Source organism: Mesocricetus auratus, unplaced genomic scaffold (genome assembly GCF_017639785.1).
Source record: "Mesocricetus auratus isolate SY011 unplaced genomic scaffold, BCM_Maur_2.0 Super-Scaffold_100015, whole genome shotgun sequence".
In the NCBI taxonomy this organism is placed as follows: domain Eukaryota; kingdom Metazoa; phylum Chordata; class Mammalia; order Rodentia; family Cricetidae; genus Mesocricetus; species Mesocricetus auratus.
In genome coordinates, this window is record NW_024429198.1 from 3,531,828 (window position 1) to 3,552,739 (window position 20,912).

A 20,912-nucleotide genomic window follows, 5' to 3' on the forward strand; every position below is an offset into this window, starting at 1 on the left:
TCTGTCTTAGTCACAGCTGTATTGCTGTGAAGACACCATGACCACTTTCTTTTCTTAAAGGAAAGCATTTAGTTGGCGCTGCCTGACAGTTTCAGAGGCTTAGTCCATTATCCTTATGGTGGCGCACAGGCAGACATGGTAGCTGAGAGTTCTACGTCAGCATCCACAGGCAACAGGAAGACTGAGCCTGACTTGGGCTTCTGAAACCCCAAAGCCCAGCCCGAGTGACACACTTCCTCCAACAAGGCCACACCTAATAGCACCACCCCCTGGTGACCAAACATTCTAATCTGTGAGCCTATGGGGGCCCTTCTCATTCAAACCATCACTTCATCCTCCTGCCTAAGCCTGACTATATTGAGATTATAGGTGGCTAGTCACCATACCTGGCTAGAAGTTGACTAATTAATCTAGGCCACACTATAAGAAGTGGTGGAGAGAGCAGTCTGGCACAAACAGAATGGGTAGCACAGTCTGTCCTTGTAACCATGATACTCTATTTAGGACACCATAAAAATGACATCTGTAACTGAACACGAGGGCATATGGCTCATATTTCCAAGAGCACACAGGCTGTTGGGCATACATTGGCACTTATGAATGATGGAAGTGGAGGGCCTAGAGATAATGACCATTCTTTTGTTTAAGAGGCACAACTGTTAGTAAAACTCTGGTAATAGCAGAAGGAATAATTGCATTTGGGAAACTCTGAGGTGAAGGTATGGCACCAGGTGATGATGACCTTGGAATATGGTCCCCATAGCTCAGGAGCAATGAGCAGTAGGAGACAGAGACAGCTGAGTAAGATGGCCAGAGAATGGATTCCTGCACTATGGCAAAGGCAGAGAGTGGCATCAGAGCAGCAGGGACAGACGTTGGAGGAACTCATTATTGAATCGATCAGGGAGGAAAACCCCAGGGAAATTAAGTCTGAGAGGGTGAAAATTTGGGACAAGACCAAGAAACAGCAGCAGAAATGCTAAGCATCATAGACCTTAGGAAGAAGAGGTGTAAGAGGTGCTTGAATGGAGGGAAAAGAAAGACAAAACTAGCTCCAACGATGTCAGGGGCAGACTCCAGTGTTTCTGTGCCTATTTATAACTACAGAGATGCTTGTGCATTTAAAGTCAAGTTTCCCATAAATGGGGAAACAAAGGTGCACTGCTTTAATTTACAGGAATTGTCTAATTCCAAACAGAGTAATAAAAAGGATTTAAAAGTAAAATCTTTTCTGGAACTATCACTTACCCGGAAGAACTGGCTGTTTAGAATCACCTCATTTGAGCTCTCCATTAACACTATTAAATTTCAACAGCCTGTAGCTAGTTAGCATAATATTAAAGATATTTGCATAGAATTCCCCAGGCTTTTTAGAAGACCTATTAGAATACTAGTTTTTTTTAAGATGTGAGGAACTCAAAGCTACAGTTTGTGGTGAGAAATCCTGTGGAGATTTCTCATATATACACTTATTTGTAGAAGACTGTATTGTGTCTGTAACACAGAGGCTTCCCTGGCTGGGGCAGTTCACATTGTTGGGGTGTATTAAGGTGTTTATTGGAGGTATTCAGCAGAAGCACACATGGGATTTAACAAGCTTAGTTATTTGTTTGTTTTTTCCTCCAATGCAGGACCATGGCCTTTTGTGTTGGTTTACACACTACAGCCTTAGAGGTAGTGCAGTATGTAACTAGTCCTACACTTAATTACCTGACCATTGATTCCCCCTCTTTATGAAAAGTCTTGTGCTGTCAGTTATGTGTCCAAAATATTTGTTGCTCCTCCCTGATGTACCCTTTTCTATAAATAATGTCATCTATTTTTCTTATTCCACTGAACACAAGAGTCGTCTGATCTATTTTGGCCAATGTAAGGTGCTGCTAGCCAACCTCTGCCATTGCTAAGTAGACACCTCAAAACCCGGTCACTGGCTACCTATTCTTTTTATCTTTTGCTCCAAAATTAGCTGTGTGTAGGAGTTCTGGCTTTCTGTTTTGTTTTCATCCAGAATTCTGGCACATCTAACAATGGAACTATAAGCATGCCTAAAAAAGAAACATTTGCAGTTGCTGGCCATTAATATTTTGAGTCAGTTGTTATCTCAGGTATATTAGCCAACACTGGCTAGTACTCATAACCTCCAAATAACCTGAGCTGTTTACATTGGTTCAGTTTCCTAAATGACGAAATATTCTTTCTTTATATTAGGCATAGCATAGAGACATCTGAGAGGGCAACCTGCCATTGAGAAATTGCTTACATCAAATTGATCTATGGCATGTCTTTTGGGAATTATCTTTGTTCATAATAGATGCAGGAGGGTCCAACCCACTGTAGGCAGCATCATCCCTAGGCAGGTAGTACTGGCCTGTATAAGGAGGCTAGTTGAGTATATGTTGCCCTGCAAGTCAACCAAGAAATAGTATCCTCCATCATTCTTGCTGTACCTCTTAGTTGTTAAGTGAGATCCCTGGTTGGAGGTAATGTGATGTAGAATAACAAGCAGGCCTGATTCTAAGCTCTGATTCAGCGCCTGTCCTGATTTTCCTCAATGATTTGCTCCCTAAGTTTCTTTTGGTTAGTATTCATAGCAACAGAATTAAACTAAATCAGACAATGTTAGGTAAACTAGAAGAAAAAGAATAAGCTCACCATATATATAAAAAAACACACACTTGCGCACACACACACACACACACTCACACTCACACACATCACACTGCAATGTTGATTAAAGTCTTATGTGCCTTGAAGGTACCTGGAATTTTCTCGAAAGCAGACATTCCAAGACCTGATTTCTAGACATTATGATTCAGTGGTCCTGGAGTGAGTCCAGAGAATATGAACATTATTTTATTTACCTAATTTGAGATAAGGTCTCATGTATTTCTGGCTGCTGGTCCAAAACTTGCTAAGTAGCTGAGGAGGACAGCCTTGACCTTGAACTTCTGATCATACTGTTTTGCACCTCCAGTGTGCTGGGATTATACGTTTGCACTAATCCTTGTTTATGCAGTGCTAGACATTGAACCCTGGGCTTGGTGTATGATAGGAATGCATTCTACCAGCTGAGCTGCAGTAAAAGTCAAGGAAAGAGATTTTTAAACTAAATATTTTTAACCTGTATAGCTTAAGATTGTTTGTTGAGTACACCTTGGGAATGTTGTTCTAAAGGCACTCAATCTGCTTCATGGCCATAAGACAGCATGCATTTGAGCAAGTGCCATTTGAATGTAATGAGGCCTCTTCTACACATATATATGAAATCACTTTAATTCCATTTTAGCTTATATTCAATACATTTTGGTGTAAAATATTTTACCCAGAACATAAGCCCGTGTTATTTTTAAAAGTGATCCTTAACACACTAAAAAAAATCAGTCTGCTTTTTGAATTTCTTTTACTTTTAAGACTATAATGTAATTACATCATTTCCCCTCTCAAAACCTCCCTTATGCCCCTCTCTTTCAAATCCATGGGCTCTTTTTTATTATTTTTTGTTACATTCATATATGTATACACACATACGTTCATAAATACACCCTGCTCAGTCTGATCAATGACTTGTTACACGTGATGGGAACTTAATTCAGACTGCCTTAAAATACAACTACGTGGTGACAAAATTAAGCATGCCATTTCAGGAAAGTGAAGGTACATGGGCAGAGCAAATAGATAAGACCTCCTTTTGAAAGACCTGACTGAGGGTGGGAGATGCCATGGGTGAGAAAGAAGGCAAGGATGATGTGTAAGTCCTCATATGGGAGAGACCAGGCAGACATTGCACTACCTGGATGTTCTGGGGATGGTTAAGAGATTATCAAGATAAATGATTTGTACTGGAAAGTTCGAGGATGGTGTGATCAGGGGACGTCTGGGAAGCTGTGCAGGAAATGACCAGGGCTATAGGGAACAGGGAGGTAAGGCAGAGTAGTCATCGGTTGAAAGTAGATCTCCACTTACAGTCGAATCTAAGTAGTCAAAGGTGACTTCAAGCATCCCCTTCTATCAATTAGCCCTGTGTTCTTCCACTACTGCCATCCTCTTGTAGACTTTCCCATGAGCAGCAAGATGGCATGGTGGCCATGGTGGTTGGTAATCCTGAACAAGTCTCACTGTTTGGCTCAGACCAAAAGCAATCTTGACCAAATCACTGAGGCCAGCAATGCTCTGTATATTGACCAGAACTGGGCCAAGTGCCCACTATAGACTCAGAAGTGTGGTAATGGGAATAAGAATATCAAAGATAGGTCGGGTGTTGGTGGTACATGCCTTTAATCCCAGCACTCGGGAGGCAGAGGCAGGTGGATCTCTGTGAGTTCAAGGCCAGCCTAGTCTACAGAGCAAGTTCCAGGACAGGCTCCAAAACAATACAGAGAAACCCTGTCTCGAAAAGCCAAAAAAAAAAAAAAAAAAAAGAAAAAGAAAAAGAAAAAAGAAAAAAGAATATCAAATATAAGGTGTGTTGTGACATTCTTTTCAGTAGCTTGGATATAAGTCCCCAAATGTATTAGAAACATACTCTCCAAATTCACACAGTAGTTTGGGAGGTGATCAGGATAAGCAGAGGCCATGAAGATACATTCCCCATCAAGTACTAGTGACTTTATAAGAGGAAGAGAGAACCAAGCTGTCAGATTGTATCTCATGTGCCTGTTGCCTTCTGAGTCCAAGCAGATGCTGGTATCATTGTCTTAGATAGTCTGGTCTCCAGAATTATGAGTCAGATAAACTCTTACTCTTCTGGTCTTTCTATTCTTTCTTTTACCCAATCTTAAGCATTTTGTTGTAACAACAGAAAATAGACTAAGACAGGAGATAAGAGAGAAAAGCAACTATAGTGTTCTCATCATAGCTTCTATCTGGATTAGCAATATGACAGAAAAGCATATGAATGCTGTTTTTCCAAGAAAGATCCTCAAAAAGATGAATTTTTAAATGTCATCCCAAATTATTTGAAGTAAGAAAATGATCCCACGTGCATGCTTTCGGCTGACCATTTGGTATTAGATATCCAGCTTATGTAGTCTTTCCCAGAAAGACCATTTCCCATGCTCTCAGCATTCCTCAGTTTACTGTAGTTTTTTGTGTAGGGTTGAGGCCTGGTGGGCTTCCCCTAATCCACTTTGGCAACACATACAAGTCATATTATACAGACTGAGCTAGTTATATCTAGGAATATATATGTACTAGGAACATGTATATATGTATATATATTATGAACTTATATATACATTAGGAATGTGTGTGTATGTGTGTGTACATGTAACAGCAATGAATAAAGAAAGAAGTCATAAATTTTGAAAAAAAGGAGCATGTGGGAGGGTTTAGAGGGAGGAAAAGGGAAGGGAGAAATTATATAATTATATTAAAACCTCAAAAATTAAAAAAAGGAAGAAAATGACCTCCCTTTTAGGGAAAATACCAGAGAAAAATTTAATATTAAAGACTGCAGTTAGAGCTAATTGGAGCCATGTGAAGTTGCATTTTCTGCTTCAGGGTTGCTAATGATTTTTTTCCAACAGATATGTTGAATGTGAATACATATTAACCTTGTTTTAGATTGACAATGATTTGGTTTGTATGGAAGCCAGATTTTCCTCTCGGATGTACAAATGTTAAGGAGAAAAATGCCCGCAACTTCTTCTTGTCCCTTTAAGTCAGTTACTAAAGGTCAGAATGAGAGCTGTTTGCCACCAAGAGTTCTAAAAATACTACCTAGGAAGGCAGATCCGTGTTCATCATGATTTCTATTGACTTCTGTGCTTTAGACCAAGACTCTCTGTACCAAGTCTCTTTACAGAAAAGCATTTGTAATTTTGTCCATCCTTTCTATCTGTAGTCCATGCTTCTCTTACTTGTCACAGTGGAACAAATTTTGGGTAAGGTGGGGACAAGTAGAGTGACTTATTAATTAGTGGCTCAGTACAGGGGCAACTTGGTGTGTATTGTGCATTCATGAAAGTCTGTGGAGTCATTCTTGAGGCAGCTTGGGGCTCTGTCAAGATCTTGATATTTGAGTTATTTTATCAGCAACTTGGGAAGTTTCATAAAATTAGGGTGTGTTTTTTAAAGGATTTCTTTTCTAAAACTATCTTCAAAACTTTAATTGAAACAGTGGTAATTCTATATATGTGTATAGTGTGTCCTTTTAAAAAGGGGGAATGATCTGAATAAAGAAAATACACTGACAAATGACCAAGTACACAAAAATAAATTCTCAACATCACTAATCATCAAAGAACTGTGTATTATGGGTCTAAGAGATGGCTTGTTGAGCTTGCCACACAAGTCTGACAACTGGAGTTCAAACCCCTGAACCTGTGTAAACAGCTGGTGGTGGTGGTATTTCCAGCACTCTTACAGTGAGACGGGAGGTGGAAATGGGAGAATTCCTCAGAAGCCATGACCCAGCAATCCTGGAGTGTAGTGTATGGTGTAGAAACAAACCAGAAGGAAGAGAGAAAGAACTGACTCCTGGAAGCTGTTTTCTGACCTCCAAACCTATGCTGAAACACACAAGAACAAGAACACTTACACAAATGCGCACGCACACACACACACACACACACACAGAGAGAGAGAGAGAGAGAGAGAGAGAGTAAATAAAATAAAGTACACTTTTAGAGGGTGAAAATATCTTTCTATAAACAAACAGAATAAAAATGCAAATTAAATCCACAATGGAATAGCATCTCATTCCAGTAATTGGGGGGTGGAAACAGGAGATAAAGAAGTTCGAGGACAGTCTTGGCTACTGTCTTAGTTATTTTTCTACTGCCTTGATCAATTGCCATAGCAAAGGCAAATTATAAAAAACAAGTTTTACTTAATTGCTTACAGTTGCAGAGGGTGAGTCCCTGACTACCATGCTGGGAGCATGGTAGCAGGCAGGGAGCCATGGCATTGGAGCAGTAGCTGAGAATTTGCATCTTGTCCCACAAGCATGAGGTAGAAAAAGAGGCTAACTGGGAATGGCATGGACACCTTCTCTAACAAGGCTACACTTCCTAATCCTACCCGAACAGTTCCACTAACTGAGAACCAAGCATTCAAACATATGAACCTATTGGAAGTCTTTCTTATTCAAACTACTACAGCTACATAGTGAGTTTAGTGACCACCAGAGTCACACTAGACTCAGAGAAAGAGGAACTCTTGTACACTGTTGATCAGAATGTAAATTAGTACAGCTCTCTTGGGTAAAAAAAAATGTGATTTCCTCTTTTTAAAACTAAATATAATAGCTTCCTTTGTCAGTGTTCTAAAGATAAAGTGGAACACAAGTGAGGTTTATTTAAGATGTTAAACTCAGCTGAGTGGTGGTGGCACACACCTTTAATCCCAGCACTAGGGAGCCAGAGGCAGGTGAATTTCCGTGAGTTCAGGGGAAAAGCCTGGTCTACAAAGCTAAACAGAGAAACCCTGTCTCGGGAAAAAATGGTAACCTTTCCTTAGTTGTTGTTGGAGCTTGCAATATGAATGTATAGAAAAACAACTCTAGTGTATACAATCCATATACAACTTGTGTCACCATGCACAACAAAAATTCTTAGCCCTTTTTTATTTCTCCCTCTGCAAGGTAGCTAGGGTCACAAGCATTCTGCTCATGACCAAATCAATGAAGAACATATTATGGAATGACATGGTTAGTGTTTCTATTGCTGCAACAAAACGCCATAGCCAAAAAGCAAATTGGGGAGAAAAGGGTTTATTTAGTTTAAACTTCTATATTGTAGTCCAATATTGAAGGAAGTCATTACAGGAGCTCAAACAGGGCAGAAACCTCAAGGCAGGAGCTAATGCAGAGGCCATAGAGCAGTGCTATTTACTTATAGTGCTACTGTCTTATAGAACCCAGGACCACCCACAATGGGCTGGACTCCTCCCCCATCAATCACTAATTAAGAAAATGCCCTACAAGTTTGCCTGCAGCCCAGTCTTAAGGAGGCATTTTCTTAACTGAGGTTCCCTCCTCTCAGATGACTTCAGCTTATGTCAAGTTGACATAAAACTATCCAGCATGCAGAAGCAACTAGGAAGCAGAGAATTTTTTTTGCCCTCCTCCAGCCTACTGTCTCTGTAGGAGTGAGAAAAGTGTAAGCATTTTGACGGCTCAGATGGGGTGGACAGGGATGGATTATGGCACGCAGGAGCCAAAGAATACTGAGTGTTACAGCTCAGATGGAAAGGTATTCTGGTAATTGGGAGTCACAGAACACTGAGTGTTGCAGCTTGGATGAAAAGGTATTCTGGAAACTGGAAACCAAGGAATACCACGGGTCATAGTAAGCATAGCAGCTTACAGCCTTGCTTCAGGGAAAGGTTTCCCTAGTGTATCAGTTCTGCTTCTGCAGGAGAGAGCTTCCCCAGCAAAGTTGTCACAGTTCAGATCCAGTTCCCCCGACACCCCCCACTCTGCCCCCATTCTGTTCTGCCCAGGGTCCTCTCTGCTTCCTGGAAAGAAAGTCTTACCCAAACCTCATTCAAGAGATTTATTGTGAGAGAAGAATCCAGGAGAGTAGCTGCCCTCTGCCAGGATGGCAGAGGAAAGCCCAGCAGCCTGAACAGACACAGGGCTTATATAGGGATTCTTAGGGGGCAGAGTTTTTTCAGGGTGGGGATTGGTCAGATTTCAATCCCTGAGCTTAAGATGGTTAGATCTCCTGCTCAGGGATTGGTTAGTTTTCTGCACAGGCTTAGGGTCAGATTTGGTTTCATGACCAAAGTGTGTTTCTTTCACTGGTCCTTTTTGGCCTTTTGGCTCCAGTTTTAGGGCCAGGATGTATTTCTTCCACTGGCTCTGATTCCAGGGGCAAAGTGTGTTTCTTTGGCACTGGTTTCAGGGCCAGGGTGCATTTATTTGGTTCTGGTTGCAGGGCCAAAGTGTGTTTCTTTGGTTGTGCTCAGGGTGTGTTTCTTTGGCTGGCCCCTTTTCCCTACAAAAAGGCTACCATCATGCATTAGAAAATGTTCAGAGACACCAGGAGGCTCATCAATGTCAGCTCTTTCTGTGGTTTGTCTGTTTGCTTCCTTGCTTTAGCCTGTGAACACTTCTAGAAATCAGAATTAGGAGAAAAGAGAGGAAGGTGAGAACTGGCAGGATGCCATAGCCAGATGTTCAGAAACGAAATCTCAATGGTCTTCTCAACCGGTACTCTTGAATGCTCTGGGCTTTTCACAAAATTCATACAACCTTGAGTATCTGTTTATATCATCAGTGTCAGTTCAAATCATCGATTCCCCTGACAGCCTGACGTATGAGCTTCAATTTTATCTCAGACAAATGCATTGTGGTTCAATCTATTGTTTTGCTTATGGAAGCACTTTGGGACTCTGTCCAGAGATTCTTTTCTAGTTAAAAAACTGAGTGTTCAGTGTTCTGTTTTACTATGTTTCACAAGATTGAGCCTTGGGCTGCATCTGGATTTTACCTCAAGTCCCTCCCCCCAAAAGGCGCGCAAGAAAATATCAGGTAGAAATAGTGGTTACTCGATCTTTTCTTATCACAGACAACTAGCTATTGTATCCAGATAAGTGTGTGCCGACAGGAGAGTACTGTGGTACTTGCCAACGAAGCTGTCTGATGTCATGTCAATGTGTTAAAAATGATGGCCAACCTGGACGCCCAGCTTCCTTCACTGGAAGCTGTGCTGCATGTTGACTCTTGGCACTTAGAGTTGTTTGCTTATTGAATGGTGTCCTGTTTCTATGGCTCCGAGTGCTGGCTCACATTACAGTCAAGTGGGAGCAAGAAAATTCAAGAGAGCCCTGTACGGAAAGACATGCCTGTCACAATGTCAGGTTTCTTGGTAAATGAACAGCGCACAGGGCGGTACAAGCTCTCGGCTCATCCCAGACATCCATGACAGAAAGCCGTGGTGGAGCTAGGGATGTAGGCCCATCATGCTAGAACTGGTGACCATGCTGACCCTTGTCTTTGGAGAAGAACTGTGTGGAGCCCTGCTGTTAGAAGAGGAGGCTCAAGGGTGGCGTACAGACCCAGCGGGAGCTGGGAGAGATAGCAGAAGGTAACAATGACTGCACAGTCTGGGGCAGGAAAGTGCCGCTGCACACATGCAGTCAGCACCAGGAAGTTTAGATAACTCTGGGCCAATGAATGCCTTAGTAGATAGACTGGAGGTAGCTATGGAATGGTGGGAAGCAGTAAGGTTGTCAGACTCATGAGCAAAATACAATGGCATGCCTGTACTAAAATGTCATAATGAGGGCTAGTGAGACTGCACGGCAGGGTTAGGCCCTTGCTGCCAAGCCAGACACCCTGAATTTGATCCACCTGGTGGAAGGAGAGAACTGCCTCGAGTTGTCCTCTGATATCCACATGTTTGCCCTGGCACACATGTGCTGCCCCCACCTCCCACACACAAGTAAATTAATGTTAAAAAGAAATCGTTCCAATGTCATAATGAAACCCCTTGTTTTGTACTCTACAAATTTTGTATTTTTTAAAGAGGCAATAGAATGCAGTAGTAAAGTACTTGTCTAGCTCACAAAAGGCCCTAGATTCAATCACTGGTAAAGCATGAACACACACACACACACAGACACACACACAGACACACACACACACAGACATACACACACACAGACACACACACACACACTAAAACTAAATCTTTCATAAGAAAACAGACATTTTTAAAAATTAAAAAGTGTAGTCAATGGAAGTCATGACATCTTCTGATAGGAAGGGAAAGCCTTATCATGGGCCCTGAGCTTAGAAAAAGCTGTAAAACCAGAGTACACTGATTAAATACTGAGGCAATCTCAGTTACAGCTGTGTTTGGGCTAGAGGCAGGAAGAGAAAGGCCCTGTGCTCACCCATTGTCTCCTGCATGCCTATCAGGCCTGAGCTGCCACATAGAGCTCATTCATTGAGTACCTTACCCAGGTGGTGACAGAAAGAATAGGTCCTAGGTCATGGGGATGCTCAGAGTTGATAGTGGTGGCGACACAGACCAGTTCTCTTTGATGTTCACAACCTCAGGCTTGGTATACTGTCCCTAAAGTGGAGATGGGGAAGCAGGCTCAGAGAGGAAGTGGACGGGGCAGCACAGCTGAGAGACCAGGGTGAGGGTGTGTGCCCCGCCTCTCTTCCTCTTTCACATTCCTCTGAACGTCTATATTCACTGAAGTGAACCAAGAAACACAGAGATAAGTTCAGGCCAGAGAGATGAAAATGGACTTAGCAAGTTCCCCTCCAGTTCTGCTACTCTCTGACTGTCTGGGAGAAAGTGATGGCACTGGACCACTCAGGCAACTGAATGCAGTTTACCCTTCTCCTAAGGACAGGACTGGCCTCAGAACCTGGAACACGATGAGCCTGTAGTTGGAAGGCATGCATAAGTAGAGATGACATGCATGAGGCATGGAGGACAATGTATTTTCTAGTTCCATATACTGACTCATCTCACAAGCCTGAAAAAAATTTGAAATAGCGAAAACATACTGACTTTCTCTGACCGTTATTTCTTAAACAACAATAACATAACAACTATCTTCCCAAAATTTACATTGTCCTAAGCATTATAAGCAATCTAGAGATATATTTAAAGTTCCGTTGTGTGTGTGTGTGTGTGTGTGTGTCTGTGTGTGTAACACTCAAGTTCGATGTCATTTTATATAAAGAACTTAGGGCTCTGTAGGGGATCTGGGAACCAATTCCTGTCAGGTACCAAGAGATGAAGGTTTACATTTTTGTTGGACATTTATGTCTAAGACAGAAAGAACAGAGCTGTCTTGATAAGATGAAAAATAAATTATTATAGCTAACAATAAAAACAATGTATGCAGATACAATAAAAATGAAGGTTAGAATAAGTTTAAGATTGAAAGAAAAATCAAGAGCTCCAAATAGAAAGGTCTACAGCTAAGGGTAGAGATGGGTATAGCCGTTTAAGTTAAGGAGAATGATGGAGGTAGACAAGTTACATTGTAGAAACTACTACATATGTTGGGGGAGGGGTTGGCATAAGGCCTAGTAGATAGTATAAGAAGAAGACATGAGTTTGATCTTACTCTGTCAAATGTGACTATGCACCAAGGGTGTGTTACCTGCTAGCTCATAGCCTGCACTTTACACCACAGAAAGTATAGACTGTGAAGTAGGTTAAATCTACCCATCCAAGGATAGATTGAGTAGCTACCTAAGGGTAGGGTCCTGAATAATCAAAAGAGAAAGGCCATTGTCCCCTTGGTCATTTAGCATGATTTGACCAAAGAAGAACACAGTAAAGAATGACTGTAAATATGATAAAGGCTGAGGGATTCTAGGAAACAAAACAGCTTGAAGGAATCCTGTGAAGGATGAGGGGTTTAGAATGTGTGAGGGAAGAGAGATGTAGTAGCCATATGTGATGGCATGCTCTTCTAGTCCTGTATCTGATGAGACAAGCGATAGGGAGATTCCTGAGGCTGGCTGGCTGGCTGCCATTTTAGTAGCATCAGTGAAATCTGCGTTCAAAGAAAAACCCTGTCTAAAAAATCAGGTGGAGAGCAATTGAGGAAGACATGTGGTTTAAACTGTGTGAAGGGGGAGACTAGGCAGCAGAGACAGGCGGGGCGTTGAAGCATTTTAAGTTGAGGCAGGGAGACAGCTGGAGAATGGAGGTGAGCGATAAAAAAACTGGGTAAGCATGAAAATATAGGTTGATTTGTGAATTTGCATTTACATGTTCATCCATGAATTCATTTGTATATGTACACAATAGGATGGGGGACTACCAAGGAACTCTGGTAATGTTTGAACTTTTTTCAGTGTAACTATCGAACGGACGAAGCTATTAACAGGAACTTACAAGATGTCTTTAAAATGTCTTAAACTAATTCCCTTTATGCTTCTTTTGGTAGATTCCCATTCTAGAAACATAGTTAACATTGGCTGCAGGTTTATGGAGCAGTGGATTCTGGTGTAAGCAACTGTCATCACAATGACCCAGAGAGGTAAAGAGTATCATTATCCCCAATTTTCTGATGGCGAATAGATATTGGAAAGTCCTGGCCTGGGATAATGCAGTTAGCAAGCAAAATCAAGATATACTTCGGCACAGATTCTAACCCACAAGTTCTCAATGACTACTTTTCCAAAAAGAGGTCACAGACAAGCAACACAAACATCTGGCTAGTTTGAATGAATAAATCAATTGTGTATTACACATTAATCTCTCATGAGTTGATCTGTATGACTCCATTCTCTAGGGGTCCATTCTCTTCCAATGAACTAATAAGGCTAGGGTTGCAAACGACAAACCCAGCTGTTGACCAAGGGCTAGACTACAGGAGAATGGTGGGAGTGGAGATTAGAAAGGAAGCAGAAACTAAAATATGCAGATCTTGACAGCAGGCAAATTCATTGAATTGTTTCCTAATGCAGAAGATAAGGATTTGAGCTCCTTTTAGATCTGCTTAGAGAGTTATGTTGAGGAGTAGCACTTTAATAATAATGGTTATCAAGTACAGATAAGAGTCTTACATAGATGGCTTGAATAATTTATTCTCTTTAATAATATAAAAGTTAAGGGAGGCTTAAGCTATAGCAATAAAATAACGCATTAGTAAATAAAACAATACTTTGCTTATGATAGAATATAGACACAGAATTGAACTTGATCTGTAGCTATCATGGGCAACTCCCTACAAGCATGAGGAAAGGGGCTTTGACCTTGTCAAATGCTCTGTCTCCCTTTTGAGATGTTAAAATTTCAGTACATTAAAAGAAATCTTAGTTTCCAAAGTTGTTTGGTCAACCAACTCTAATTAATACATCATCAATAGCATCACATATTAGTTAAAATTATATTGCAGTGCAATACTGTGATGCCTCATATTTGACCCTGGATTGTGAATAACAACCCCGTGGGCAAAGGAGAGAAGGAGACTAGAGTGAACTATTTCTTTGTTTCTTGAGAACACTTCTTGTGTCATGGTAACTGGCTATGGATATGGTAAGCAGGCTCTGAACCTGATCATTGATTTTGTGACAAATAATATTTAATTCTTATCATTTGAAGATCACGACCCAATCTGAACCCATGTTTTAAAGGGCCTTGAACTTGAACAACCCAGTAGACATAGAGAGTCTACAGATGTGACCCACTCAAAGAGCGCTAGGGCTCATTCATTTAAAAAGTTTCCAATTCCTTGTTTACTGTGTGGTACATAAAGGTATAATTGAATTAATAATTGTGGTAATTATCTGTCCTCATGTGAAAAAGTTAATTATGAGAAAAAGAAGATATTATGCCAAATCAGGATAAATTTTAAGTGAAACAATAAGTCTTAGGCATAAACAAAATTTCTTTTTTTTTTGTTCTGACAAGATTTAACAAGTTAGATCTATTTTGGTCCAAATTATACATACTGAAGGAAATAGCATCTTTTGGCTGAAAAGGACAATGTTATTGAGTAATTTTGTCCTTCAAGAACTTGGATAAGTTAGTCTGAATTAGGCAAGTCACTTAATCTCCTTGTTTTCTTGTCCCCTGGACTAAGAAATCTCCAGGGTTGTTTTCAGCTTGCAAGTGTCTATGAATCCATTCATTTATAAATATGATGCTTTGTGCTTTTCAAAAAATTTCCACATTGGAAAACTGCATAATGTTCATTAGAAAACCAGGTCTCTGTCCAGACTGACAGGGCCCCAGGAAAGCACAGAATTCCAGAGTGTTTTGCAAGAATATCTTCACTCATTAAAGAATGTTCCTGAAAGAAAACAAGAACCCTGTGGACAGATTTCCCCACAGAGCAGCTGTGAAAGGGCCCTTCATTGAGGTCATGAATCTCAGCAACAAGAGCACTCAGGGTGAGACTGTGGGTGACTATAACAGTTGGTGACACAGGCAGCTCCTTTATATAATGAAAGGTTATGCCTTCAGTGATCTCTAGGTATAACCATGTTCCAGTCCTAGCCTATATGCTGATTAAGGGCAATCACTGCTCTTACTATTCGACTTGGACTAATTCATTTGATCCTGACTATTACTATTACCATTGTCTTAGAGGTGGGCAAGGTAGAACAATTTGCTTAGGGTTCTAGAACTATTGAATGATGGAGCCAAATTTAAATATAAGTTTTTTGGGTCTAGAATCCTTCTTTTTGGTTGCTCCTCAGGGTATCTTCTAGACACTGAAAAAAATGGGATAGCCCAAGACAATCTAATATACTGGGAGGCTGTTCTGTGCTATGAGTCTAGGGATGAAGTGAGATTAAATAACATGGACATGTTGTTGCTCTTACCACACAATTCACACTGGGTAAAATGCAATAGGGAATCCAACAGAAGCTCGGGCAAAGAGGAAGACAGTATTGGAGCTAGTCTTAAAGAACAGGATTTTGCTAAGTAAAGTAGGAGGAAGGAATCTCAGGTTGAACTCTAGAATTTAGAGTCCTTTAGAATTAATGAGCTTGCCTGTCCAGTTTGTAAGATAAGCATTAGGTGGATGGTGTGTGGACATTAGAAGGTTCTAAGTGCTCTGCTATTATACAGCATAGATTTTTCTGCTACTCTGTGGGCAATAAAGAACCACTTGACTTTGACCACGGGGTGTGACTCTGATGATAGACTATCAGGCTGCAGGCTAAGTGAGAGGAATGAGAAATTAAACCAGGATAGCTTCAGTGACAAATCCAAAAAGTAGCAGTGTGGTACATGCCATGACATGGGTGCCAAGACTTCCCCTTCAATAATAATGGTCTTACTATTCAAGTCACTGGGAAGGCTGCCAACAAAGATCCCTCAGCTGTCAACTCCCTTCACCCAAGGCCATGCCTTCTTCCTCTGAGGGTTTTGCCGGATGATTGATCACGTTTGGGGTGTGAAGGACTCTGTCTTTCATCATGACCCAGGACAGCTCTAAGGGTCATTCCTACTACAAAATTCAAGACTCTGCATATTGCTGATGAACTTTCTCAGCCCAGTCCTGCCCCATTCCCTTCTCCATGGCAGATTATACTTTACTGGGAAAACTCTCTAAGAAACCTCTGCATAAGCTTCTGTCTCAGAAACTATGTGCTAGGAAATTCCACTTGCCTATGAAGGGTTATAACATGTACTACAGCAACAAAACCCACAGGTGAACAGACACTAGGCTGGAATGCAGCAAGAGAAGGACAGGGTTAAGTAATTATGTTGCTCCTCCAAAACACCTATAATGATGCTCATGAAAACCAGCATGGTCTCTCCCTCAGACAACTATGACAGGAACTCATTGGTTTCTCTTATACACCCTTATAACTCATTCTTCATAGACGGACCAGAGGGATTATCTTTCAAATACTCCCATTATGTACAGAGAAAATTAAAAGTCCTTTTCATGCTAACAATGTTCTTCCAGATCTAGTGTCCAGATGTCCCTCAATCTCCTCATGCCTGCTAGGCTCCAGCTAGCCTCTTCTGACAGGTCTAGAACATGCCTACCACTGCTTGTTCATGCTCCAGATAACCCCATGGCTCTTGCTCTCATATCATTTAGCCCTCTTGGCCCCAAACTATTCCATTTGAAACAACAAGCCCTGCCATTATGCCTTAAATAAAATCTACTCCAAAAATTTAGCCCTCTCTGCCCCCAACTACCCTATTTCCTACCGTTACTCCTTAAATATACTTAATTTATACTCCAAAAACACTTATTTCAAGTTGACAATGACCTGCCTTTCACATTTGTGTTCATGTGTCTTGTGTTTATGTGTTGTCTTTTTCTCTCTAGAACTGGTAATGTTGTACAAACAAAGTGCCGGAGTGCAAGAATCATGTCACCCCTTCCTTCTTTTATATCCCAGGTCTGGCACACTCTGAGTTCATGAGCTAGCAAAAAGCAGAGGCGTAGGTGGAGTGTGTTTTCAATAGAGAATGTGGTTCCAACTTGGAACCTACTGAATCTGAACAGTCTTTACAGTGGGTAGAGCTTTGGGTTACCAGAGAGTTACCAGTTCAGGTTGCTTGTCAGAGACAGAGGGGGATGTTCCCCAGTGTGAGTGAACTGTGGACTCCGGGAAGCAATGCACTCGAGCTGCCATTGCAGGCTTGTTCTTTTGAAAAGCTATTTGAATAAAAAGAAAAGATCATATTCTTTCAATAAAAAAACCAATATAGATAGTTTTAATAAAGGAAAAACTAATGACGCATCAAAAAAACAAAACAACCAAACAAAGGAGAACCAAAGGCTAAGGGAGGAGGGAGAGAAGGATCTGAAGGGATTCACTGTCTCATATAACTGCTGTCTGGAGGCTCAGGCTGGATCACATCCTATGGTGATCCCATAGTTTAGCTCTTCTCCGCTCTTCTCTGCTCTGAGTTGACTAAATTAGCAGGGAGGCTCTTTCCAGAGGACCCTTGTGACAGGTGTCTTGCCAGAAAATGCTGGAATTTCTTCAACCACAAACCTAGTGCCTCTTGCTTTGGGCACTATTTTATTTTATCAAAGGATGGTTCATCTTCAGATGATAAATGGTCTTTCCAACCTGCCCAGTGATTTCACCCTTGTGGCTTGGCGTTAGACATGATGAGTGTATTTACACTATGGAAATTGGTCAGCGCTACAAATCAAGAATGTTTCCTTTTGGAGGACTTGTCATTACACACCAGCACATCACCGGTCACATGACCACTACTGAGCCAAGGAATGAGAACAGACCTGCAAGAGTTTCAGGGACTAAGAGTCATCAGGAAGGAGTGGTCTTTAAAGGACGATCAGTATAAGTTACTTGAAAAAGGAAAGAATGGATTTTGGGAAGTGCCCTCCCCATGTGCAATGTTATGTTACTGTACATTTTATTATTGTATAATCTCGTGTTATAATTGAAGACCCACTCTAAATTCTGGCATCTAAGAAGCTTTGCAACTCATGAATTGTTTTTTGTTTGTTTGTGCTCCTCAGTGTTACCTCATCTTCAATTTTTAAGTGATGTTTCTTGGCTCTGGCTAGGTCCCGCCACTCTTCTCTGCCCCAAAGAAACACCCGGACGCTATATTAATTATAAAGCTGTTGGCCATTGGTTATGGTTTCTTATTGCTAACTCTGACTTAATTATTAACCCATAACTACTAATCCATGTATTTCCACGTGGTTTTGGCTTACCAGACCTGCAACTCCTTTGCCTGTTAGATGATGATGGCTGGCTCAGCGTCTCTGCAGAGAAGAGAAGAGAGAGATTTACTGTTTGCCCCTGCTTATATTCTGATTCTGCCCAGCTATGTCACTTCCTGCCTTACCAATCAGCCAATCAGTGTTTTATTCATTAACCAATAAGAGAAACATATACACAGAAGGACTTCCCTTAACATCAATAAGGATCTTTTTCTTCATAAAACTTTGTATAGCTTCCCAATGCCTTTGTAAAGGAGTGAACCAAGATATAATCATAGAAAAGGAAGTAAGGACAAGTTATTAAAACACACATTTACTGCTGTGTTAGCTTAGTTGAGGGGGGTGATTCTTCATGTTTCTTCACATTGAATAGCAATTTCAAAATACCAAAAATGAAGAAATAGCCGATTTTAAAACTATTTTTCTTTTCTTTTCTTTTTTTTTTTTGCTCTTTCTGGGGATTTGAGTAGTATGCCATGGCATACCTGTGGTGATCAAAGAACAGCTTGTAGGAGTTAGTTTTCTTGTCCCACCATATAGGTCTCTGGGGAATCAAACTCAGCTTTGGTAAGTGGCAACCTTACCAAAGGGACCCCAAACTACTGAGTTTTAAACCAGCTGATGTGTCTACAAACATTATTGTAACTTTCAGCCAATGAACAAGGTTTTAAAAAAACTAAATATTATTTTTTAATTTCTGATACCTTAATGACCTGCAATTAACCTTGGGTCATTTGTGAAATCAAATGTTCAGGTTTTAGGCATTTAGACCTAAAACTGCATCCACTGCTGGCAGGAACAGGAAATAAAGGACAGTGATAAAAATAATCAAATTTAAATTAGGGCCTTCTGCATGCTTGTCATATACTCTACTGGCCCACTATATTTCCCACATGGACCACATTTTTTTTATTTTTACTTTTTATGTCTTTTAAAGGCAGAGTCTCATGTAGCCTACACTGGCTTCAAACTCACCAAGTAGCTGAGAATGACCTGGACTCTTGATCCTCCTTTATCCATCTCCAGAGTACTTTGATTACAGGTGTGTGCCACTAACTTGGTCACCATTTTGTTGTTGTGCAGAGGCACCATGGCCAAGGCAACTTATGAAAGAAAACATTTGATTGAAAGCTTTCTTACAGTTTCATAGGGTGAGTTGACAACCATCATGGCGGGGATCATGAGAGAAGGCAGTCAGGCAGACATAACAGTCGAGCAGTACCTGAAACAGTACTTTGAAACTTCAAAGCCTGCCCCCAGAGACACACACACTTCTTTCAACAAGACCACACCTCCTAGTCCTTCCCAAACAGTTCCACCAACTAAGGACCAAGCATTCAAATATGTGAGCCTATGGGGGCCATTCTCATTTATATAACACCACAGCCACCATGCCCAGCTAATCATACCTTAAGAGATCATGCCTCTTACATGCTACCAATTTAAGAGAGTGGGGGCTTTGTCTGTATTGCTTATGTCATGGGCTTGGCATTTATAGTATTGAAAACTAACACATTTGTTGACTATTGGATTTAGAAGTCTAGTGATGCTGCCATGTTTTTATTCTTTGTGCATCCACATGAATATCATCGTTTCTTCCTTGTGTGAAATATGAAACCATTGCCTGTCCATCACAGTTTCTTGGAGTTGGGAACTGATCTTCCCTAGCCTTTCCTCATAACTGTGTAGCTTTTTGAGACTTTTGATTCTTTTAAAGTCTTTCTCCATTACCTAACTGTATTAAAAACAAATCAGGGTAGTGTTCATGCTGGTGCATGGAAGGAATCTTCATGGAAGAAGCAGTATTGAAAACTACACTGACAGAATACTGATAAGGCTTCCTTCTTCAACTGAAATTCCTTTTAATTTCTAAAGGTGAGCAAAAGTGTTGAAAATCCAGTGATCCATATTCAAATGTCCAACAATCCTAGTGCAATTCTGTCAAACTCCTCTGCTGCTAAATCGCTCTGTGTGAAATTAAGACACAAATACAGAGAATAAACTAGTTCACTGCCGGCTTTAGCGGATTTGAAGCACAAAGTATAAAGACAGTTTCAAGTTGAAGAAAGGAAGAACTCACCAAAGGTGAATAGCATCCTTAGAGATCCATGGGGACTCATGGATCGGGGAGGGGGAAGGCCCTCCAGAGAAACTATGCTGAACTCAAAGAAATAGCAGCCCATCTACATTGATGTATAATAATATTTGAACCAGAGCAGGGAGACAATTTAGTCTGTAAAATTCTTGCCAGGCACATGTGGGACCTCAGTCAGATTCCCAGCATTCACATAGCAATGACAACAATAACAAACCCCCTCCCCAAATGACACAAAACAGGCATGGTGATGTGTACTTGTAATCTTAGTGCTGAGGAGGCAGAGGTAGGAGGATCCCTCGGTCTCAATAGCTAGTCAGTATAGCCTAATTGACAGGTCCCAGATCACAGTCAGAGATCTGGCTTTAAAAAGTAAGGTGGACGGAACAACACCTGGGTTTGATCTCTGTTCTCCATACAATTTGCAAGTACCACAAAAACATATAATCACATGTACACACTGAGCTACATACACACACGCACAAGGAATACACAAGAGAAAGCAGCAGACTATTACTATAAAGGTCAAGGAAAAGAAGAAAATGGGTTGTGGAAGGTTGCCATTGCCAAGTTGCCAGAATCTAGAACTGCATTGGAGACACATTCTGAGCATGTCTGTGAGGGAGTCTACAGATTGATTGACTGGAGAGGGAAGGCCCAGAAGACTCTCCCTGGATACAGGCTGTGGTATTCCCTGGGTTTGGGTCCTGGG

The 20,912-nt window shown here is 41.0% G+C and overlaps 1 long non-coding RNA gene across 3 annotated transcripts in view; it reads right to left on the reverse strand.

The window, feature by feature from the left end:
• Positions 1–18,773, reverse strand: part of LOC106021771 — a 40,365-nt gene extending 21,592 nt beyond the window's left edge. For 2 of the 3 annotated variants that reach the window (XR_001196944.3, XR_005881654.1), the window contains exon 1: positions 10,909–11,043. This is a non-coding gene — a long non-coding RNA (uncharacterized LOC106021771). Of the gene's footprint in view, positions 1–10,908; positions 11,044–18,096 lie in introns of those variants that run through there. The other variant, XR_005881655.1, reaches the window with a different exon arrangement.
• Positions 18,774–20,912: the final 2,139 nt, after the last annotated feature.